Source organism: Schistocerca nitens, chromosome 7, assembly GCF_023898315.1.
Source record: "Schistocerca nitens isolate TAMUIC-IGC-003100 chromosome 7, iqSchNite1.1, whole genome shotgun sequence".
Lineage (NCBI taxonomy): Eukaryota > Metazoa > Arthropoda > Insecta > Orthoptera > Acrididae > Schistocerca > Schistocerca nitens.
In genome coordinates this window covers 564466566-564491560 of record NC_064620.1, presented here as the reverse complement: position 1 = coordinate 564491560, position 24995 = coordinate 564466566, and the positions used below count along the sequence as shown (strand labels likewise).

The 24995-nt window shown below is 46.6% G+C and overlaps 1 protein-coding gene across 1 annotated transcript in view; it reads left to right on the top strand.

The window, feature by feature from the left end:
* The window catches only part of LOC126194767 (uncharacterized), a 1371323-nt gene that overhangs the window by 631382 nt on the left and 714946 nt on the right, over positions 1-24995 (top strand). The gene's annotated exons all lie outside the window — the stretch shown is intronic.

Sequence of the window (24995 nt, the reverse complement as noted above, 5' to 3'; positions counted from 1 at the left end):
ACTAAATGATCCTGCAACGAAGCGCGCTGCTCTCCGTTGGATCTTCTCTATCTCTTCTATCAACCCTATCTGGTACGGATCCCACACCGCTGAGCAGTATTCAAGCAGTGGGCGAACAAGCGTACTGTAACCTACTTCCTTTGTTTTCGGATTGCATTTCCTTAGGATTCTTCCAATGAATCTCAGTCTGGCATCTGCTTTACCGACGATAGACTTTATATCATTCCATATTAAATCACTCCTAATGCATACTCCCAGATAATTTATGGAATTAACTGCTTCCAGTTGCTGACCTGCTATTTTGTAGCTAAATGTTAAGGGATCTATCTTTCTATGTATTCGCAGCACATTACACTTGTCTACATTGAGATTCGATTGCCATTCCCTGCACCATGCGTCAATTCGCTGCAGATCCTCCTGCATTTCAGTACAATTTTACATTGTCACAACCTCTCGATACGCCATAGCATCATCTGCAAAAAGCCTCAGTGAACTTCCGATGTCATCCACCAGGTCATTTATGTATATTGTGAACAACAACGGTCCCATGACACTCCCCTGTGGCACACCTGAAATCACTCTTACTTCGGAAGACTTCTCTCCATTGAGAATGACATGCTGCGCTCTGTTATCTATTGAGCACATCTGCGACACTATTGGCGGACAGCTCCTCACAGACCACTGACGTATAATTAGCGGTAACTGCGTGAACTGTGCGTAGACATACCAAGGACTAGTAGAATTTATATGGCGGATCAGCATGCTATTAAGCTGTCTCGTAAGTGTAAATTATTTGTGTGCATAGAGATGTTTCTTCGGTGTTTACATACACACTAACAGTTACGACGTCTTTTTCACAACTTCATGACGAGATCGCGCATCCTTACCGGTTGCCAATTTTACAGGCGCCTTTATGTACAGAATAAGGGAAGAATGAGACAAAAATTAGAATAAGTACCAACGCATAAAAAAAAGTAAATCGGCAGACCAAGCAACCTAATGGTCAGGGGAGAGAAATATCGAGGAGCAGTAGTGATCCGTATGATAATCAGCTGTTTGATTTAGCTTTATCGACAGTGGTTACACGAAAATAACAGTCAAATTGTTTGCAGGATAACCTACGAAATAAATAATAATTCAGGCCATTATGTGTAAAATGTCGCCCGCTGTACGTCTTCCAGATGAACCTCGTCCGTTGCCAGGAAGACGGGTCCCCGCCAGAGGCGTGATAACCGGTCCACGCGGTTGCGTCATTCCAGAAATAGCCTCCGTCGTACAGACGCCCTTCTCTAGGGTCGTAATTTTAATGGCTCGATTTCTTAATAGTTATTCGTCGCTGAGAACTTGAGTGAATGGTATAAAGCGTCCACTGCGCCTGAAAGCCGCACTTATAACGGTTGGACGCTAATAAATAAAAGACCTGTAACTTTAAAACGCATCCGTTCTCCACCGTCCCGTTGGATCGAGCGCGCGTAATTGAATGATCATTTCACTGTCACAACTGTACTCTGGTAATAGGCGGTCGTTTGATTGTCCTGAGGCTGTGGAGTCAATTGATGGGTCTATCAATCGTGTTTATGGACGTTTGTGTCAAACGGGGAATATTGTGATGCTCTGTTGTCTTTCCAGGGCCTGTAAGTTGTCCTATCGGCCATGAGTTTGGCCGGCAACGTAGATAAAAATTCATTCTGTAGCTTTAATTCAGTTCTTGTGTTAACGCTTTCATCCACCATATAGTGGCTTAGACGGGACTAGGCACATATATCAGTATAAATAACACGTCATTGTACTATATTTCAGATGAGTGATTGCGTAGTTCTTATCGCAATTTCACTTTACTGTTTCGTTTATAATTCAGCGCGTTACGTTCTAACTGTTGCGACTGAATGTGCCTAACTGAGATCTGGAAGAGAAAATGGTAGAGTGAAACTTCCTGGCAGATGACAACTGTGTGCCGGACCGAGACTCGAACTCGGGACCTTTGCGCAGGAGAGCTTCTGTAAATGTTTGGAAGGTAGGAGACGAGGTACTGGCAGACGTAAAGCTGTGAGGACGGGGCGTGAGTCGTGCTTGGGTAGCTCAGTTGGTAGAGCACTTGCCCGCGAAAGGCAGAGGTCCCCAGTTCGAGTCTCGGTCCGGCACACAGTTTTAATCTGCCAGGAAGTTTCATATCAGCGCACACTCCGCTGTAGAGTGAAAAATTTCATTCAGGAAACCTCCCCTAGGCTGTGGCTAAGCCATGTCTCCGCAATATCCTTTCTTTGAGAGGTGCTAGTTCTGTAAGGTTCGCAGGAGAGCTTCTGTAGAGTTTGGAAGGTAGGAGACGAGGTACTGGCAGAAGTGAAGCTGTGAGGACGGGTAGTGAGTCGTGCTTGGGTAGCTCAGTTGGTAGAGCACTTGCCCGCGAAAGGCAAAGGTCCCCAGTTCGAGTCTCGGTCCGTCACACAATTTTAATCTGCCAGGAAGTTTCATATCAGCGCACACTCCGCTGCAGAGTGAAATTCTCGTTCTGAAAATGGTAGAGTGTTTGCGAAGAGGATGAAGAATCGGGGAGGAAGGGGGGCAGGAGGTTGGAGGAGAATGTGAATAAGGTTCTACAGCGGCTTATCAAGGGTATTGTGGTGTCCTGCCCACACGTCTCTTATAGGGTACCTAAAGGATGCTGTTTTTTTTCGGATAGCTGTATACATGGAAGAAGCCTGGAGATACTGACAGGTTTCAGATAGATTATATAATGGTAAGACAGAGATTTAGGAACCAGGTTTTAAATTGTAAGACATTTCCTGGGGCAGATGTGGATTCTGACCACAATCTATTGGTTATGAACTGCAGATTGAAACTGAAGAAACTGCAAAAAGGTGGGAATTTAAGGAGATGGGACCTGGATAAACTGAAAGAACCAGAGGTTGTACAGAGTTTCAGGCAGAGCATAAGGGAACAATTTACAGGAATGGGGGAAAGAAATACAGTAGAAGAAGAATGGGTAGCTCTGAGGGATGAAGTGGTGAAGGCAGCAGACGATCAAGTAGGTAAAAAGACGAGGGCTAATAGAAATCCTTGGGTAACAGAAGAAATATTGAATTTAATTGATGAAAGGAGAAAATATAAAAATGCAGTAAATGAAGCAGGCAAAAAAGAATACAAACGTCTCAAAAATGAAATCGACAGGAAGTGCAAAATGGCTAAGCAGGGATGGCTAGAGGACAAATGTAAGGATGTAGAGGCTTATCTCACTAGGGGTAAGATAGATACTGCCTACAGGAAAATTAAAGAGACCTTTGGAGAGAAGAGAACCACTTGTATGAATATCAAGAGCTCAGATGGCAACCCAGTTCTAAGCAAAGAAGGGAAGGCAGAAAGGTGGAAGGAGTATATAGAGGGTTTATACAAGGGCGATGTACTTGAGGACAATATTATGGAAATGGAAGAGGATGTAGATGAAGACGAAATGGGAGATAAGATACTGCGTGAAGAGTTTGACAGAGCACTGAAAGACCTGAGTCGAAACAAGGCCCCGGGAGTAGACAACATTCCATTAGAACTACTGATAGCCTCGGGAGAGCCAGTCATGACAAAACTCTACCATCTGGTGAGCACGATGTATGAGACAGGCGAAATACCCTCAGACTTCAAGAAGAATATAATAATTCCAATCCCAAAGAAAGCAGGTGTTGACAGATGTGAAAATTACCGAACTATCAGTTTAATAAGTCACAGCTGCAAAATACTAACGCGAATTCTTTACAGACGAATGGAAAAACTGGTAGAAGCGGACCTCGGGGAAGATCAGTTTGGATTCCGTAGAAATGTTGGAACACGTGAGGCAATACTGACCTTACGACTTATCTTGGAAGAAAGATTAAGAAAAGGCAAACCTACGTTTCTAGCATTTGTAGACTTAGAGAAAGCTTTTGACAATGTTGACTGGAATACTCTCTTTCAAATTCTGAAGGTGGCAGGGGTAAAATACAGGGAGCGAAAGGCTATTTACAATTTGTACAGAAACCAGATAGCAGTTATAAGAGTCGAGGGGCATGAAAGGGAAGCAGTGGTTGGGAAAGGAGTGAGACAGGGTTGTAGCCTCTCCCCGATGTTATTCAATCTGTATATTGAGCAAGCAGTAAAGGAAACAAAAGAAAAATTCGGAGTAGGTATTAAAATTCATGGAGAAGAAGTAAAAACTTTGAGGTTCGCCGATGACATTGTAATTCTGTCAGAGACAGCAAAGTACTTGGAAGAGCAGTTGAACGGAATGGACAGTGTCTTGAAAGGAGGATATAAGATGAACATCAACAAAAGCAAAACGAGGATAATGGAATGTGGTCGAATTAAGTCGGGTGATGCTGAGGGAATTAGATTAGGAAATGAGACACTTAAAGTAGTAAAGGAGTTTTGCTATTTAGGGAGTAAAATAACCGATGATGGTCGAAGTAGAGAGGATATAAAATGTAGACTGGCAATGGCAAGGAAAGCGTTTCTCAAGAAGAGAAATTTATTAACATCGAGTATAGATTTAGGTGTCAGGAAGTCGTTTCTGAAAGTGTTTGTATGGAGTGTAGCCATGTATGGAAGTGAGACATGGACGATAACTAGTTTGGACAAGAAGAGAATAGAAGCTTTCGAAATGTGGTGCTACAGAAGAATGCTGAAGATAAGGTGGGTAGATCACGTAACTAATGAGGAGGTATTGAATAGGATTGGGGAGAAGAGAAGTTTGTGGCACAACTTGACTAGAAGAAGGGATCGGTTGGTAGGACATGTTCTGAGGCGTCAAGGGATCACAAATTTAGCATTGGAGGGCAGCGTGGAGGGTAAAAATCGTAGAGGGAGACCAAGAGATGAATACACTAAGCAGATTCAGAAGGATGTAGGTTGCAGTAGGTACTGGGAGATGAAGAAGCTTGCACAGGATAGAGTAGCATGGAGAGCTGCATCAAACCAGTCTCAGGACTGAAGACCACAACAACATACAGCAATTCAAGCAAATCACATTAACGGTTATTATTACAATAAAGTAGGTTGACAACACTTAACTTTGGATCGCAAGCGAATGGTGACATGCAAAGAATCAGTGTCCTTCGCAATATACGATGTCCATACAAGGAATTCACAGAAGTTCATATGGATCACTAATCACGCCCCTCCTAGAGCCTATCTTCTACTACAGGGTTTCTAGTCCAGGTCTGCCAGTGCCTCTGCTAATGCGCGTCTTCCACTGACCGCCGAGGCTGTTTTTTTTTCCTTTTTTTCTCATTGTAATTTCTTGCCCCTTCCCCATATGGGCAGGGGAGGTCCGCCGAGGCTGGCAGGAGCAGCGTTTATATTCTCTTCGGATAGAGGCCGCTCCTGTACTATTGGCTGACGTCGTCTCACAGACTTCTCTGCTCTTGCGTCCTTCATCTTCGTGCAGGCGCTTGTCGTTGCGGCGGAACAGGTATAGCAGCCGGGACACGTGCTCTCGACACTGTTTACTTATGGGTGTAATTCTGAATTTGCGAAAATACGAAGATGTGGTATAAAACAGGAAAGAGAAAGGGGGTAGTAAGAGGAAGAGGAAGAGGAAGAGGAGGAGGAGGGGGAAGAGGAGGTGGAAGAGGAGGAGGAATAAAAAGTGATCAAGACGATGAAGAAAATGAAACAGTCTAAGAAGAAGGAACAGATATGGAAGTCACTAAAACGGTAAGGGGACGGATTTGCATGAAAGTAAATCATGAGCAGATTGCGATGGTACTGTGTTGAGCACACATCCACAAGACCTGTCTCCCACAGGTACAGAGTCACTTCTTTATACGAGGGCCGTTCGAAAGTAACTTCCGGTTGATTTAAAAAAATACACCAAGTTAAATAAAAATATTTCAATATATACATCTTACAACTACATCTTTGCACTATTTTTCTACATAGTCTCCATAGCGATTGAGGCACTTATCGTATCTCTTCACAAGCTTTGAAATTCCTTCTGCATAAAAATCACCCGCTTGTGCCTGGAGCCAGCCTGTGACCGCATCTTTGAGCTCTTCGTCGTCATCAAACCGCTGTGACCCGAGCCATTTCTTCAAATGCATGAAGAGGTGATAATCACTTGGCGCCAGGTCTGGGCTGTAAGGTGGATGGTTGATAACGTCCCACTTGAAGGACTCAAGAAGGGCCGTTGTTCTGCGAGCAGAGTGAGGACGGGCGTTATCGTGCAAAAAAACGATACCGGAAGTCAGCATACCACGGCGTTTGTTCTGTATAGCCCGTCGTAACTTTTTTATTGTTTCACAGTACACGTCTTGATTAATGGTCGTACCACGTTCCATGAATTCAACCAACAACACCCCTTTGGCATCCCAAAACACCGTTGCCATCAGTTTTCTGGCAGAAAAATCTTGCGAGGCTTTTCTTGGTTTGGTAGGCGAATTTGAATGTGCCCACATCTTTGATTCTTCTTTTGTCTCAGGGTTCACGTACTTAATCCAGGTTTCGTCACCGGTCACGATTCTGTTTGACAATGGTTCTCCTTCGTCCTCATAACGTGACAGAAAGTCTAATGCAGAGGCCATTCTTTGAGTTTTGTGGTGGTCGGTAAGAATTTTGGGCACCCATCGTGCACAGAACTTATGGTAACCCAATCTTGCTGTCACTATCTCGTACAAGAGAGTCTTAGAAATCTGTGGAAAACCAGTAGACAACTCCGACATTGAGAAACGTCGATTTTCACGAACTTTTGCATCAACTGTCTGAACGAGTTCGTCAGTCACCAATGATGGTCTACCACTCCTCTCTTCATCATGAACGTTTTCTCGTCCACTTTTAAATAAACGTACCCATTCACGGACAACTCCTTCACTCATAACTCTTGGTCCGTACACGGCACAAAGCTCACGATGAATAGCTGCTGCAGAATATCCTTTGGCTGTAAAAAACCTATTGCAGCACACATTTCAAACTGCCACAAAAACTAAACTAGCGCAGGTACGACGTTCACTCGACCACGGATTGATGCCGACTGACCTGTTGAGTGCGTGAACGCACAGATGGCGTCGCTACTCCCCCCACAACCCGCACTGTGACCAATCGGAGGTTACTTTCTGAACCGCCCTCGTAGTTTCCAGTTACTACATTTACCCACTGTCGACATGCCAAGTGAGAAAATGCTACGTAACTGTAAACCGTATATTTTGTGTTTGCTGTTTTGGATCCATACATATTGCTTCAAATGGCTCTGAGCACTATGGGACTTAACTTCTGAGGTCATCAGTCTCCGAGATCTTAGAACTATTTAAACCTAACCAACCTAGGGAAATCACACACATCCATGCCCGAGGCAGGATTCGAACCTGCGACCATAGCGGTCGCGCGGTTCCAGACCGTAGCGCCTAGAACCGCTTTGCCACTAAGGCCGGCGCGATCCATACCTATTATAAGAATGTATGTATACATGTATGTTCCACATCTCCTCCTGAACTACTGGATCGATTTCAACCAAACTTGGTACACACATGACTGTATGGAAAGAAGTGCTGCGTGGACAAGATCAAACACCTATAAGAGGTGTTTGGATGGGTATGAAAAAGTGGTGTAGCCCATAAGTGCAAATATCTAGAATTTACGGATCCAGTACTTCAGAATGAGAGCACTTACTTCCTTACAAATAACATTACACATAATTTCAAACGTTTAAGAAACTTCTTCTCGTGACACCTTCTTACAAAACGATGAAAGGAAATAGTGTATCGTAAATGAAAAGCACCAGTTTGCTTTCAAAAAGGTTTTCCTGTCTACTCCATTGTTATTTGTTAATACGATAAAATGTGCTACAACAGCACAATTATCCGTCTTTTAGAAAGGTTTTCCTGTCTACTTCATTGTTGTTTGTTAATATAATAAAATAATGTATCGCTTAGCACATTTCGGCTGGTCATGCAGTAAATGTGTCGCATCAACCATGACGTTTTAATTTATTACTTCTTTACCAGTAGCTCTGTTCGTGACACATTTTGCAAGCAGTATTTACGTATACCACTGAATGTGCCAGAAAACATATAGCATTGTACGACACATAGTTCAGGAGACATAAGATCATAAGCTATGAGCTGCGTAAAAACGAAGCTGCAGGGAGTAATTCACTACAGATACAGGTGAAATATATGTGAAAACATGTGTGGAATGTATGTAATGTTAAAATACATGTGACCTGTGCGTACAAGGGAGACTCTGCAGGTGGAAACATTCTCCTAAACCCCTGAATCGATTTCAGCCAAACTTGGCACACATATTACTTACTATCTCTAAAGAAATACTCTGGGGTTCAGAACCACCAACCTGCTACCGGGTGGGGCGATGGACAGAAAAGGGTGAGAGAGGATACAGAGAGGGGAAGGAGGAAGGGGGGAGGAGGAGGAGGAGGTGGGCGGAGAATGGGGGACAAGGAGATGGACAAAGAGAGGGGGAGGAGATAGATGGGGGTGGAAAGAAAAGATGAGAGGAAGAGATTGATACAGAGACGATGAGGAGATTGACAGAGAGCAGACGGAGGAGGAGGTGGATAGAGAGGGATTTTTGGGGGGGGGGGGGTATGAAATGAGCTGAGATGCTGGGAGGAGGATATGGGAGAGAGGAGATGGAGACAGGGGGAGCAGGATACAGAGAAAGGCAGGAGGAGATGGAAAGAAGAGAGGGGAGGAGGAGATATACAGAAAGAGATGGGGAAGGAGGAAAGGAGACGATGGAATAATAGAAGAGTGAAAAGTATACTCAGGCAATATCGGGTACTCAGATAGTTGTGTCGTAATATTCTTTTTTTTTCTTTTTTAAGGAATTCCTTCTAGCTTAAGAATAATCTTGCAATAAATAGCTCCTACAATGCGCTTTTGCTAGATTGATGCAATAACAGTAGCAAAACGAGGGCGGTAGCGAGGAGAGGGCAGGGATGAGGCTTAACCAAGAAACAAGTCTAGATCGGGTGCGTTTTATTTAGTAACGCCTACAGTATTCTGCCAATAGACACCGACCTTGTCGGGGAATCGGCTGTTAAGTGGGAGGGGAAAGAAAGCTAGCGCGTGCAGTCGCCAGCGGTGCCGGGCGCATGCGCGCTGGGGTCGCTGACTCCCGCCTGCTTTCTCCGGCTGGTCGCACAGCTGGCGTTACGCAAGAGGACGCGTGCGCGTAAATACCAGACACACACACCCACCACCACCCAGCGGTGTCTGGCCGCACCTGCCGCGCCGGACGACCCACTGGCACACACAACGCCAGCCCAGGAGATCGTCTCCGACGCTTGCTGCGAGCGACCGGCCGCGGGACGTAGGGCTGCCAGCTGAAGCACTAACTAATACACTGAAGCGCCAGAGAGACTGGTATAGGCGTGTGTATTCAAATACAGAGATATGTAAACAGGCAGAATACGGCGCTGCGGTCGGAAATGCCTATTTAAGACAACAAGTGTCCTGCGCAGTTGTTAGTTCGGTTACTGATGCTACGAGGGCAGTTCAATAAGTAATGCAACACATTTTTTTTCTCGGCCAATTTTGGTTTAAAAAACCGGAAATTTCTTGTGGAATATTTTCAAACATTCCCGCTTCGTGTCGTATAGTTTCATTGACTTCCGACAGGTGGCAGCGCTGTACGGAGCTGTTAAAATGGCGTCTGTAACGGATGTGCGTTGCAAACAACGGGCAGTGATCGAGTTTCTTTTGGCGGAAAACCAGGGCATCTCAGATATTCATAGGCGCTTGCAGAATGTCTACGGTGATCTGGCAGTGGACAAAAGCACGGTGAGTCGTTGGGCAAAGCGTGTGTCATCATCGCCGCAAGGTCAAGCAAGACTGTCTCATCTCCCGCGTGCGGGCCGGCCTTGCACAGCTGTGACTCCTGCAGTGGCGGAGCGTGCGAACACACTCGTTCGAGATGATCGACAGATCACCATCAAACAACTCAGTGCTCAACTTGACATCTCTGTTGGTAGTGCTGTCACAATTGTTCACCAGTTGGGATATTCAAAGGTTTGTTCCCGCTGGGTCCCTCGTTGTCTAACCGAACACCATAAAGAGCAAAGGAGAACCATCTGTGCGGAATTGCTTGCTCGTCATGTGGCTGAGGGTGACAATTTCTTGTCAAAGATTGTTACAGGCGATGAAACATGGGTTCATCACTTCGAACCTGAATCAAAACGGCAATCAATGGAGTGGCGCCACACCCACTCCCCTACCAAGAAAAAGTTTAAAGCCATACCCTCAGCCAGTAAAGTCATGGTTACAGTCTTCTGGGACGCTGAAGGGGTTATTCTGTTCGATGTCCTTCCCCATGGTCAAACGATCAACTCTGAAGTGTATTGTGCTACTCTTCAGAAATTGAAGAAACGACTTCAGCGTGTTCGTAGGCACAAAAATCTGAACGAACTTCTCCTTCTTCATGACAACGCAAGACCTCACACAAGTCTTCGCACCCGAGAGGAGCTCACAAAACTTCAGTGGACTGTTCTTCCTCATGCACCCTACAGCCCCGATCTCGCACCGTCGGATTTCCATATGTTTGGCCCAATGAAGGACGCAATCCGTGGGAGGCACTACGCGGATGATGAAGAAGTTATTGATGCAGTACGACGTTGGCTCCGACATCGACCAGTGGAATGGTACCGTGAAGGCATACAGGCCCTCATTTCAAGGTGGCGTAAGGCCGTAGCATTGAATGGAGATTACGTTGAAAAATAGTGTTGTGTAGCTAAAAGATTGGGGAATAACCTGGTGTATTTCAATGCTGAATAAAACAACCCCTGTTTCAGAAAAACAATGTGTTGCATTACTTATTGAACTGCCCTCGTACAATGGCAGGTTATCACGATTTAAAGGTGTCTGAACGTGATGTTATAGTCGGCACAAGAGCGATGGCCCACAGCACCTCCAAGGAAGCGATTAAGTGGGGATTTTCCCGTACGACGGACCGTGGATATCACGTATGCGTACGGGGTGCAGTCGTCTGCAAGTAGTTGCTCACGTCGGCACCGGTGATGCCTGTCGCTTGAGTTCTGAGGCCATCGTGAGTTCGTACAGGCGGCTGGCGGATTTTGTGAAGACCGCTGGCCTCGCACGCGGGGTGCAAGCAGAGGCCAGCCGCTGTGGTCGAGCGGTTCTAGGCGCTTCAGTCCGGAACCGCGCTGCTGCTACGGTCGCAGGTTCGAATCCTGCCTCGGCAATGGCTGTGTGTGATGTCCTTAGGTTAGTTAGGTTTAAATAGTTCTAATTCTAGGGGACTGCTGACCTCAGATGTTAAGTTCAAAATGGTTCAAATGGCTCTGATCACTATAGGACTTAACTTCTGAGGTCATTAGTCCACTAGAACTTAGAACTACTTAAACCTACCTAAGGACATCACACACATCCATGCTCGGGGCAGGATTCGAACCTGCTACCGTAGCGGTCACGCGGTTCCAGACTCCTAGAACCGCTCGACCACTCCGGTCGGCCAGATGTTAAGTCCCATAGTGCTTAGAGCCATCCATCTGCAAGCAGAGCTCTCCATTTGCAGCATCGTTCCCAGAATGGATCGGGGTCCTTTGGTTTGGAGCCGAGTGGAGGGTCTCAACCAGAGGCTTCGTCGACTCTGTGACGGTCTTGGCTGCAGATTTCTAGACTTGCGCTATTGCGGTCTTGGCTGCAGATTTCTAGACTTGCGCTATTGGGTGGGGAATTGTAGGACGCCCCTAGATAGGTCAGGGGTGCACTACACAAAGGAAGCGGCTACTCGGGTAGCAGAGCACTTGTGGCGTGCACATGGTTTTTTTTAGGCTAGGCAGTAGCACGAGGTGTCCTGATGAACAATCACCAGTCGATGTGCAGGCAGGGAAATCAGGACGCGCTCAGTGTAAAGACACTTCAGCTATCAAGATATCATCAGTAAATTTTCAGAGTGTTCGGAATAAAGTTCCTCAATTTACTGCCCCCTAGGAAGCGTGTGGCGCGCAGATTATTCTCGGGACTGAGACCTGGCTGAACCCTGAGATAGGAAGTTCTGAAATATTTAGTGGGGGTTGGAACGTGTATCGGAAAGACAGATTAGACACTGTAGGAGGTGGTGTCTTCACTGCAGTTGACAAAAACATTGTGTCTACTGAGGTCGAAGTAGAGTGTGATTGTGAAGTTATCTGGACACGTTCAACAGGGCTAGGAGAAATAAAGTTAATTGTTGGATGTTATTACCGGCCACCAGGTTCCATCGTGACAGTTCTAGAATCATTCAAATCTCCTACATCTCTGCGGCCGGGGAAAGATCCTACAACGACTGAAGAGAATCTTTCAACGTGACAGAAGTGCAACCCTTCCGCAAATTGCTGCAGATTTCAATGCTGGGCCATCAGCAAGTGTCAGCGTGGGAACCATTGAACGAAACATCATCGATATGGGCTTTCGGAGCCGAAGGCCCACTCACGCACAATTGATGACTGGCACGACACAAAGCTTTACGTCTGGCCTGGGCCCGTCAACACCGACATTAGACTGTTGATGACTAGAAGCATGTTGCCTGGTCGGACGAGTGTCGTTTCAAATTTTTTTGGGCGGATGGATGTGTACGGGTATGGAGACAGCCTCATCAAACCATGGACCCTGCCTTGCAAAGTGCTTTTCGTAAGAGATCACCACCCATTCGTACTCTTACGGATTTATGGACAGCCATGAACTTATGTCATGAACTGCTTTATTTGAAACCGAGCCAACGTTGACCACAACATCCTTTACTACCAAGCTCGTCTCATCAGTAAACAGAAATATTTTAGTTCCCTTTAATACTAGAAGGCATTTGATTTACACTCCTGGAAATTGAAATAAGAACACCGTGAATTCATTGTCGCAGGAAGGGGAAACTTTATTGACACATTCCTGGGGTCAGATACATCACATGATCACACTGACAGAACCACAGGCACATAGACACAGGCAACAGAGCATGCACAATGTCGGCACTAGTACAGTGTATATCCACCTTTCGCAGCAATGCAGGCTGCTATTCTCCCATGGAGACGATCGTAGAGATGCTGGATGTAGTCCTGTGGAACGGCTTGCCATGCCATTTCCACCTGGCGCCTCAGTTGGACCAGCGTTCGTGCTGGACGTGCAGACCGCGTGAGACGACGCTTCATCCAGTCCCAAACATGCTCAATGGGGGACAGATCCGGAGATCTTGCTGGCCAGGGTAGTTGACTTACACCTTCAAGAGCACGTTGGGTGGCACGGGATACATGCGGACGTGCATTGTCCTGTTGGAACAGCAAGTTCCCTTGCCGGTCTAGGAATGGTAGAACGATGGGTTCGATGACGGTTTGGATGTACCGTGCACTATTCAGTGTCCCCTCGACGATCATCAGTGGTGTACGGCCAGTGTAGGAGATCGCTCCCCACACCATGATGCCGGGTGTTGGCCCTATGTGCCTCGGTCGTATGCAGTCCTGATTGTGGCGCTCACCTGCACGGCGCCAAACACGCATACGACCATCATTGGCACCAAGGCAGAAGCGACTCTCATCGCTGAAGACGACACGTCTCCATTCGTCCCTCCATTCACGCCTGCCGCGACACCACTGGAGGCGGGCTGCACGATGTTGGGGCGTGAGCGGAAGACGGCCTAACGGTGTGCGGGACCGTAGCCCAGCTTCATGGAGACGGTTGCGAATGGTCCTCGCCGATACCCCAGGAGCAACAGTGTCCCTAATTTGCTGGGAAGTGGCGGTGCGGTCCCCTACGGCACTGCGTAGGATCCTACGGTCTTGGCGTGCATCCGTGCGTCGCTGCGGTCCGGTCCCAGGTCGACGGGCACGTGCACCTTCCGCCGACCACTGGCGACAACATCGATGTACTGTGGAGACCTCACGCCCCACGTGTTGAGCAATTCGGCGGTACGTCCACCCGGCCTCCCGCATGCCCACTATACGCCCTCGCTCAAAGTCCGTCAACTGCACATACGATTCACGTCCACGCTGTCGCGGCATGGTACCAGTGTTAAAGACTGCGATGGAGCTCCGTATGCCACGGCAAACTGGCTGACACTGACGGCGGCGGTGCACAAATGCTGCGCAGCTAGCGCCATTCGACGGCCAACACCGCGGTTCCTGGTGTGTCCGCTGTGCCGTGCGTGTGATCATTGCTTGTACAGCCCTCTCGCAGTGTCCGGAGCAAGTATGGTGGGTCTGACACACCGGTGTCAATGTGTTCTTTTTTCCATTTCCAGGAGTGCATATAAATAAGGAACAGGAGTGGCCCCAATACTGATCCCTGGGGCACACCCCACTTGACCGTACCCCACTCAGACCCAACATCACGGCCATTCTAAACACTGTAAATAATGGACCCTGCATGTCAGCCGGGGACTGTTCAAGCTGATGGAGGCTCTGTAATGGTATGGGGCGAGGGCAGTTGGAATGATATGGGACCCCTGATACGTCTAGATACGATTCGGACAGATGACACGTGCATAATCGTTCTGTCTGATTACTTGCATCCATTCATGTTGACTGTGCGTTCCGACGGTCTTGGGCAATTCCAGCATGACAATGCGACACCCCACAGGTCCACAATTGCAGCAGAATGTCTCCAGGAACACTATTCCGGGTTTAAACACTTCCGCTGACCACTCAACTCCCCATACGTGAACATTATTGAGCATATCTTGGATCCTTGCGACGTTTTGTTCAGAACAGATCCTCACCCCTTCGTACTCTTACGGAGTTATGGACAGCCCTGCAGGATCATGGTGTCAGTTACCTCCAGCACTACTTCACTACTTACGCATTACTCGAGTCCATACCACGCCGTGTTGCCGCACTTCTGCGTGCTCGCGGGGGCCCTACACTATATTAGGCAGTTATGAGGGAGTATACACACTATACCAAAGAAGGACAATGAACACCAGCCAACCGCTTCGTTGGCCGAAATTTGCTTAGCGCGTACCGGTGGTGCAACGGAGCCAACGAAGCGGTTGGCCTTGGTTTTGGTTCCGAATGTCGGCGGTGAGAAGGGCTAGGAAACCACCGTGTCGAATGTTCGTTGGTTCAGCAGTGATTTGCTCTGCGTTTTTGAACTGTTATGGATTTATGGTGCTCACCGGAGGGAAGAACTACCAACCAGATAGATCACATCTTGGTGAACCGGCGCTATAGCCATAGAGTCATGGACGTCAGGTCGTATAGGGGGGGCGACTGTGCGTCAGACCACTTCCTCATTGTGTGCAGGTTTAAACTCATGTTCACCTATAGGCATAAGAATAAGGGGCACTAGAAACTGCTTCGAATGTTGAGAAATTACGAGAAAGTGCCATTAAAGAGCAATAAGCTACAGAAATCAAAAACCGTTGAAGATCCTAGAGACCCTAGAAGCAAGAGAGTACGTAGAGGAAAAGTGGAAAAAAATAGTGTCCATGGTACTAAGTGTAGCGGAGGGTATATTGGGAAGAAAGAAGATAATGAAGGAAAGGAAATGGTTCAACGAGACATTCCAGAAGGCTTCAGAAAAGAGAAGGAAAGTGAGAGAGAAGTGGCTAGCTGACAGGGAGAATAAGCAGAAAAAAGAACATTTTATCAACGTCAGAAGGGAGACAAAGCGAATCCTAAGAGCAGAGAAGAGAACATATCTAACCAGTTTCGTAGAACAAGTTAGGGCAGAGAGCCAAAACAAGAATTAAAGGCAATTCTTGCAATACATAAAAAATCGGTAACGTGGATTTCAGAGCCCAACTTTTTCCAGTACAGATAAGAATGACAACTTGATAAATTACAAGGAAAGAATTGTAGAAAGATGGAAAGAATACTTGTGAGAACTGTTGAATCGCTCAGACACAGATGAGATGTTACCTGCAGACACTGCGGAGGAAAGTTGAAGAAGAATGGGAAGTTACGAAGAAGACTTGAAGATCGCAATCAAAGGACTCCGAAACTACAAAGCCCTAGGGGATAACAGAATAACGTCAGAATTAATCAAGGAGGGAGGTGAGAGCTTACAGGACGGTCACTGTGGCCGAGCGGTTCTAGGCGCTTCAGTCTGGAACAGCGCTGCTGCTACGGTCGCAGGTTCGAAGCCTGCCTCGGGCATGGATGTGTGTGATGTCCTTACGTTAGTTTAAGTAGTTCTAAGTCTAGGGGACTGATGACCCCAGATGTTAAGTCCCATAGTGCTGAGAGCCATTTGAACCATCTGAGAGTTTACACTTAGAGATATATAAACTGATCCAATTGTCATGGGAGAAGGAGACACTGCCAGAAGAATGAAAATTGGCTGTAATATACCCAATATAAAAGAAGGGAAGCAAAATGGAATATGGTAACTACAGAGGAATCAGCTTGTTGAATGTAACGTATAAGGTACTGCCCATCACTAACCTCAGAAAATTGCAATCATTCATAGAGAACAACATACAGGAGTACCAAGCTGCCTTTCGACCAAACCGATCGACAATAGATCACATTTTCACATTAAGACAATTGTTTGAAAAACACTGGGAATATGATAAAGATAGCTACAGCCTGTTCGTCTATTTTTCAACGTGAATATGACAGCATCCACAGGAATAGCCTATACAATGCAATGCGTGACTTCAGAACCCCTGAGAAGGTAGTGAGAATGGTGCAAGCTTGTATGGAAGGGTCAAAGACAGCAGTACGTTCCCGAGGAGCCACAGCAGAAACATTCGAGATTGAGACAGGCCTCAGACAAGAGGATGCTCTCTCATGTGTTCTGTTCAATGTCATCTTAGAGAAAGTAATACAAGAGTGTAGGCAACAGGAGTGGGCTGGAGTACAGATGGACGGTAACTTCAATTGTCTCACATATGCAGATGACATAGTACTACTAAGTGAATCAAATCATGAGTTGAAAGGAATGTACCAGAAAATGGACAATTATGCACAGGAGGTAGGGCTCAAAGTGAATCAAGATAAAAAACAGAGTTCATGCAGTTGGGAAGAAGACAAGAGCAGGAAGAATTTCTTGAGATAGATGGCAAGAGGTTCAAGAGAGTACACCAGTTCAAGTGCTTGGGATCTTGGTTTACCACGGAAAACAACATAAAAATGGACATCAAGGAAAGAATAGCAGTGGGAAAGAAATGCATGCATTCCCTTAGAGAGACGCTCCGCTCTAAATCGATCTCAGTGAACACTAAGATGAAAATCTAGAAAACAGTGATATGCCCAGCAGTAATGTACGGTTCAGAAACATGGAGAATGACTAAGTGCGAAAAGCAAAAACTATTAATATTCGAAAGAAGAGTAATGAGGAAGGTATGGGGACCAGTTTTAGATAACGGAGAATGGAAGAGGAGGAAAAACGGGGAAATCTACCTTCTGACCAACTATCTGCGACAACCAACTATCCTACAGAAGATGAAGAGCAAAAGAATACAATGGGTGGGCCATTTAGCCCGTATGCCAGATGGATGTCAGGCGAAGATAGCACTATAGGAAAAAAACCAAACACCAAACGGTCCACTGGACGACCAAGGCAGCGCAGAATGGAAGATCTTGCGAAGAATGTAGCAGTCCTGGGGATTGAAGACACTTGGAGAAACCGGGCACAAAATAGGAAGGAATGGAGGCAGTTTGTGGAAGCAGCGCGTGGTCTGCAGGGCCTGTGATCGCTGGATATCTATCCATCTATCTATGGATTTATGGTCCCAAAATGTTGGAGTGATGTGTGGAATGCGGAGACAGCATTTGAGTTAATAGTTTTATCGTGAATGGGAATGTTCATGGGACACTACGAACTGCGGCTGTAAAACAAAAACAAAAACAAAAAAAATTGAAAAGGTTAGGATCTTGAAGGGAAATCAGTGAGCTGTTAGATAATAATGTGGACGAGTTGAAGCAGGACATGAAATCTTTACAGATACAACTGAAAGAAAGCAGACCTCGGTCACTATTTTTAACGAATTAACCGGGTTTTAACACTGCTAGGAGTGTCTTCCTCAGAATTTAAATCGAAGAATGGTCTATAACATGGTCACAGAATTATGACTAAAAACGTGAACCTTTACCGCTGCGCTACGGTGACTTGGGCGGAATATATGTAATACACTCCTGGAAATGGAAAAAAGAACACATTGACACCGGTGTGTCAGACCCACCATACTTGCTCCGGACACTGCGAGAGGGCTGTACAAGCAATGATCACACGCACGGCACAGCGGACACACCAGGAACCGCGGTGTTGGCCGTCGAATGGCGCTAGCTGCGCAGCATTTGTGCACCGCCGCCGTCAGTGTCAGCCAGTTTGCCGTGGCATACGGAGCTCCATCGCAGTCTATAACACTGGTAGCATGCCGCGACAGCGTGGACGTGAACCGTATGTGCAGTTGACGGACTTTGAGCGAGGGCGTATAGTGGGTATGCGGGAGGCCGGGTGGACGTACTGCCGAATTGCTCAACACGTGGGGCGTGAGATCTCCACAGTACATCGATGTTGTCGCCAGTGGTCGGCGGAAGGTGCACGTGCCCGTCGACCTGGGACCGGACCGCAGCGACGCACGGATGCACGCCAAGACCGTAGGATCCTACGCAGTGCCGTAGGGGACCGCACCGCCACTTCCCAGCAAATTAGGGACACTGTTGCTCCTGGGGTATCGGCGAGGACCATTCGCAACCGTCGCCATGAAGCTAGGCTACGGTCCCGCACACCGTTAGGCCGTCTTCCGCTCACGCCCCAACATCGTGCAGCCCGCCTCCAGTGGTGTCGCGACAGGCGTGAATGGAGGGACGAATGGAGACGTGTCGTCTTCAGCGATGAGAGTCGCTTCTGCTTTGGTGCCAATGATGGTCGTATGCGTGTTTGGCGCCGTGCAGGTGAGCGCCACAATCAGGACTGCATACGACCGAGGCACACAGGGCCAACACCCGGCATCATGGTGTGGGGAGCGATCTCCTACACTGGCCGTACACCACTGGTGATCGTCGAGGGAACACTGAATAGTGCACGGTACATCCAAACCGTCATCGAACCCATCGTTCTACCATTCCTAGACCGGCAAGGGAACTTGCTGTTCCAACAGCACAATGCACGTCCGCATGTATCCCGTGCCACCCAACGTGCTCTTGAAGGTGTAAGTCAACTACCCTGGCCAGCAAGATCTCCGGATCTGTCCCCCATTGAGCATGTTTGGGACTGGATGAAGCGTCGTCTCACGCGGTCTGCACGTCCAGCACGAACGCTGGTCCAACTGAGGCGCCAGGTGGAAATGGCATGGCAAGCCGTTCCACAGGGCTACATCCAGCATCTCTACGATCGTCTCCATGGGAGAATAGCAGCCTGCATTGCTGCGAAAGGTGGATATACACTGTACTAGTGCCGACATTGTGCATGCTCTGTTGCCTGTGTCTATGTGCCTGTGGTTCTGTCAGTGTGATCATGTGATGTATCTGACCCCAGGAATGTGTCAATAAAGTTTCCCCTTCCTGGGACAATGAATTCACGGTGTTCTTATTTCAATTTCCAGGAGTGTATTACGGATATACAAATTACGTAATAAACTTCAAAATATCTTTTCATTGTGTGTACAGCTCTTCTAAAAGAGATGTTATCCTTGAAAACTTTAGGGCCTGTATGATGCTATAACAGTTCGAAATCTGTAACTCTCATTCGCAGAAAATTATGAAATGTCCCATATTTCAATTCAGCTTTAGGGTAGACTTCAATTTTTTCCCACCATACTGCTCCCTGCTAAGAGATATCATCCACCAGCGTCGTTTCGTCTTCTTCTACAGCTTTTTGTCATGATCAGATTCTTGAAGTAAGAAAAATGTTGCAAAGGCTACGACTGATAGATCTTCTTCTCCCCTCATAATATTGGCCGGTCAAACTTGTTGAAATGCTACTTTATAAAGGTAACAAAATGGGAGCAACCTCGACAAGTTATCAGAGCCAACTGCGATTCTACATGGCCGAATCACTTGGTCCCAACCGCTTGGTCTGTTGAGGATGACACACCGAATGTCAATGCGGCGGCGACCAACGTTCGACCAAATCCAGTGGCTGTCGTTCATCTACTTTCGTTTGGCGAGTGTGTAAGCGCCTTAACGAGAGCGCATATCTCGGCGCTGCTGCAACAGTTCAAATACGCCGGTTGTATACAGGGTGAGTCACCTAACGTTACCGCTGGATATATTTCGTAAAACACATCAAATACTGACGAATCGATTCCACAGACCGAATGTGAGGAGAGGGGCTAGTGTAATTGGTTAATACAAACCATAAAAAAATGCACGGAAGTATGTTTTTTAACACAAACCTACGTTTTTTTAAATGGAACCCCGTTAATTTTGTTAGCACATCTGAACATATAAACAAATACGCAATCAGTGCCGTTTGTTGCATTGTAAAATGTTAATTACATCCGGAGATATTGTAACCTAAAGTTGACGCTTGAGTACCACTCCTCCGCTGTTCGATCGTGTGTATCGGAGAGCACCGAATTACGTAGGGATCCAAAGGGAACGGTGATGGACCTTAGGTACAGAAGAGACTGGAACAGCACATTACGTCCACATGCTAACACCTTTTTATTGGTCTTTTTCACTGACGCACATGTACATTACCATGAGGGGTGAGGTAAACGTACACACGTGGTTTCCGTTTTCAATTACGGAGTGGAATAGAGTGTGTCCCGACATGTCAGGCCAATAGATGTTCAATGTGGTGGCCATCATTTGCTGCACACAATTGCAATCTCTGGCGTCATGAATGTCGTACACGCCGCAGTACATCTGGTGTAATGTCGCCGCAGGCTGCCACAATACGTTGTTTCATATCCTCTGGGGTTGTAGTCACATCAAGGTACACATTCTCCTTTAACGTACCCCACAGAAAGAAGTCCAGAGGTGTAAGATCAGGAGAACGGGCTGGCCAATTTATGCGTCCTCCACGTCCTATGAAACGTCCGTCGAACGTGTACCTCACTCCTCATGGTAATGTACCAGTGAAAAAGACCAATAAAAAGGTGTTAGCATGTGGACGTAATGTGCTGTTCCAGTCTCTTCTGTACCTAAGGTCCATCACCGTTCCCTTTGGATCCCTACGTAATTCGGTGCTCTCCGATACACACGATCGAACAGCGGAGGAGTGGTACTCAATCCTCAACTTTAGGTTACAATATCTTCGGATGTAATTAACATTGTACAATGCAACAAACGGCACTGATTACGTATTTGTTTATATGTTCAGATGTGCTAACAAAATTAACGGGGTTCCATTTAAAAAAACGTAGGTTTGTGTTAAAAAACATACTTCCGTGCATTTTTTTATGGTTTGTATTAACCAATTACACTAGCCCCTATCCTCACGTTCGGTCTGTGGAATCGATTCGTCAGTATTTGATGTGGTTTACGAAATATATCCAGCGGTAATGTTAGGTGACTCACCCTGTATATCACAGCTTAAGAATGTTGACTGGAAGCGAAGTTAAATGTATTACAAAAGTGCTCATGAATTAACTGTTGGATACCAAGTCACAATGGAATAAATCGTCATGGATGAAGCAGATCACCCTGCTAAACAGAATCACTGATGTACAATCTTTAACGGGTATAAGAGCAGATATTTCTGTTAATGACGGAGAACGGTGTACTGAACAATATTACATCAGTAATTTGCAAAATAATAACTATAGCTCTTATTAGTTGTATGCCTGTGGGTTGACTAGTACCTCCAAGTAGATGTACCAAGAGCAAGCCTTTAATACTTATTTTCCCCCGCACAGTCTTAACTGCACCGCAAACTGGACTACCCCTGTCAGTATAGACTAACCGCTTTGAGACCGCACATCCAAACATCAACACCAGAAAACATCTGGTGGTAAATTATGTGACCTGTTTGCGGGAAGACTGTTTGACGCAGAGAAAGAAACAACCGACACACTGATGTCGGTATGTATTAAGGTAACACATGCTAGTAAGTGTCTGCACTTACACCAGTTACACACTATACACACTCAAAGAAAAAAAAAAAAGAAAAGAAAACAATGCTTTACGAAGGAACTATCTGATTGAGAGCAAATCGGTTGATGTCATGTACATGTACAGCCAAACAAATGACTACAGCCCGCATCTCGTGGTCGTGCGGTAGCGTTCTCGCTTCCCACGCCCGGGTTCCCGGGTTCGATTCCCGGCGGGGTCAGGGATTTTCTCTGCCTCGTGATGGCTGGGTGTTGTGTGCTGTCCTTAGGTTAGGTTTAAGTAGTTCTAAGTTCTAGGGGACTTATGACCACAGCAGTTGAGTCCCATAGTGCTCAGAGCCATTTGAACCAATTTTTTGACTACAATTTCAGAAAAATTGCATGGTTTATTCAAGAGAAAGAGCTTCTCAAATTGAACAAGTCGATAAGGCTTTGGTCCATCTCAGACCCTTATACAAGCAGGTATTCAGATTATCATTTATTGTTAGGATTGTTGGATATCCTTCTGTTGGATATCATGCTAAATGCTGTCGAATTGGTGCGTTAGAGCGTCAAAATCTCAAGCTGGTTGGAGAGTCCTGGGCATGATTTTCCAAACGCTCGCAGTTGGGGAGAGATCCGGCGACCTTGCTGGTCAAGTTAGGGTTTGGCAAGGGCGAAGACAAGCAGCAGAAACTCTCACCGTGTGCGGGTGGGCTTTATCTTCGTGAAATTAAAGCCCAGATGGCTTGCATTGAAGAGCAACGAAACGAGGCGTAGAATATGGTCGGCTACTATTGTGCTGTAAAGGTGGCACGGATGACAACCAAAGAGGTCCTGCTGTGAAGTTAAATGAGGCTCCAGACCATCATCCTGGCTGTCGGGCCATAAGGTGGGTGAGAGGTTGGTGTCTCTCTGCTGTCCAGGGCCTCTCCATTGGAGATCAGTTCGAAGTGGGACTCATCCCTGAACACAATCCTACTTCAGTCAAGGAGATTCCAGGCCCCGATAACTGGCGAAGACGTGTCTGGAGATCCTCCAGACAACGATGGAATACCAACCTGCCTGTCACCCGTCACACGGCCCAACAACTAGGAGTGATGGTCTGGGATGGCATTTCGTTTCAGAGCACCATTTTTTTTGGCTCTCATCCGTTGCATCCTTACAGTGCAAAAGTCAGTCGACGATATTGTCCTTCATGGTAAGCCATGTTGAGCTTATATGCCCGCTCGCACATTGTGTGAATTTCTACTGGTTGTCTTCTTGCTGACGTGGCCAGCAATGTTGTCGAATCTCCTCCAAGATCACCGAATCTTCCCCTGCCGCCCCCCCCCCCCCTCTTCTCGGGTTGAGCATGTTTGGATCATTACTAGCATGGCCCTCCAACGATCTCGGGATTTCGACGAGTTAACGCATCAGTTGGACAGAATATTGCATGATAATACTCAGGAGGAGGTCCGACAACTCAATCAGTGCCAAACCGAATAACTGCTTTCATAAGGACCAGAGGTGGACCAGTGCTTTATTGCCTTGCTCACTTTGTAAACCTCGTTTTCTTGAGTAAATCGTCCAATTTTTGTGAAACATTAACAATTTTTTTTTGTTTTACGAGGGCAGTTCAATAAGTAATGCAACACATTTTTTTTCTCGGCCAATTTTGGTTGAAAAAACCGGAAATTTGCTGTGGAATATTTTCAAACATTCCCGCTTCGTCTCGTATAGTTTCATTGACTTCCGACAGGTGGCAGCGCTGTACGGAGCTGTTAAAATGGCGTCTGTAACGGATGTGCGTTGCAAACAACGGGCAGTGATCGAGTTTCTTTTGGCGGAAAACCAGGGCATCTCAGATATTCATAGGCGCTTGCAGAATGTCTACGGTGATCTGGCAGTGGACAAAAGCACGGTGAGTCGTTGGGCAAAGCGTGTGTCATCATCGCCGCAAGGTCAAGCAAGACTGTCTCATCTCCCGCGTGCGGGCCGGCCTTGCACAGCTGTGACTCCTGCAATGGCGGAGCGTGCGAACACACTCGTTCGAGATGATCGACAGATCACCATCAAACAACTCAGTGCTCAACTTGACATCTCTGTTGGTAGTGCTGTCACAATTGTTCACCAGTTGGGATATTCAAAGGTTTGTTCCCGCTGGGTCCCTCGTTGTCTAACCGAACACCATAAAGAGCAAAGGAGAACCATCTGTGCGGAATTGCTTGCTCGTCATGTGGCTGAGGGTGACAATTTCTTGTCAAAGATTGTTACAGGCGATGAAACATGGGTTCATCACTTCGAACCTGAATCAAAACGGCAATCAATGGAGTGGCGCCACACCCACTCCCCTACCAAGAAAAAGTTTAAAGCCATACCCTCAGCCAGTAAAGTCATGGTTACAGTCTTCTGGGACGCTGAAGGGGTTATTCTGTTCGATGTCCTTCCCCATGGTCAAACGATCAACTCTGAAGTGTATTGTGCTACTCTTCAGAAATTGAAGAAACGACTTCAGCGTGTTCGTAGGCACAAAAATCTGAACGAACTTCTCCTTCTTCATGACAACGCAAGACCTCACACAAGTCTTCGCACCCGAGAGGAGCTCACAAAACTTCAGTGGACTGTTCTTCCTCATGCACCCTACAGCCCCGATCTCGCACCGTCGGATTTCCATATGTTTGGCCCAATGAAGGACGCAATCCGTGGGAGGCACTACGCGGATGATGAAGAAGTTATTGATGCAGTACGACGTTGGCTCCGACATCGACCAGTGGAATGGTACCGTGAAGGCATACAGGCCCTCATTTCAAGGTGGCGTAAGGCCGTAGCATTGAATGGAGATTACGTTGAAAAATAGTGTTGTGTAGCTAAAAGATTGGGGAATAACCTGGTGTATTTCAATGCTGAATAAAACAACCCCTGTTTCAGAAAAAAAATGTGTTGCATTACTTATTGAACTGCCCTCGTACATGTACGACACAGCTACCGGTTTTCGTCCCATTCGGATAACTCCTTCCTGGTGCCTTTCTTTTCCGTTAGAGTGTATTTAAGTTTCTTAACTGTTATAAATGGACAAGAAACTGAATCACCCCGAGCGGACATAACTCTAATACCTTGTAACACGGCTT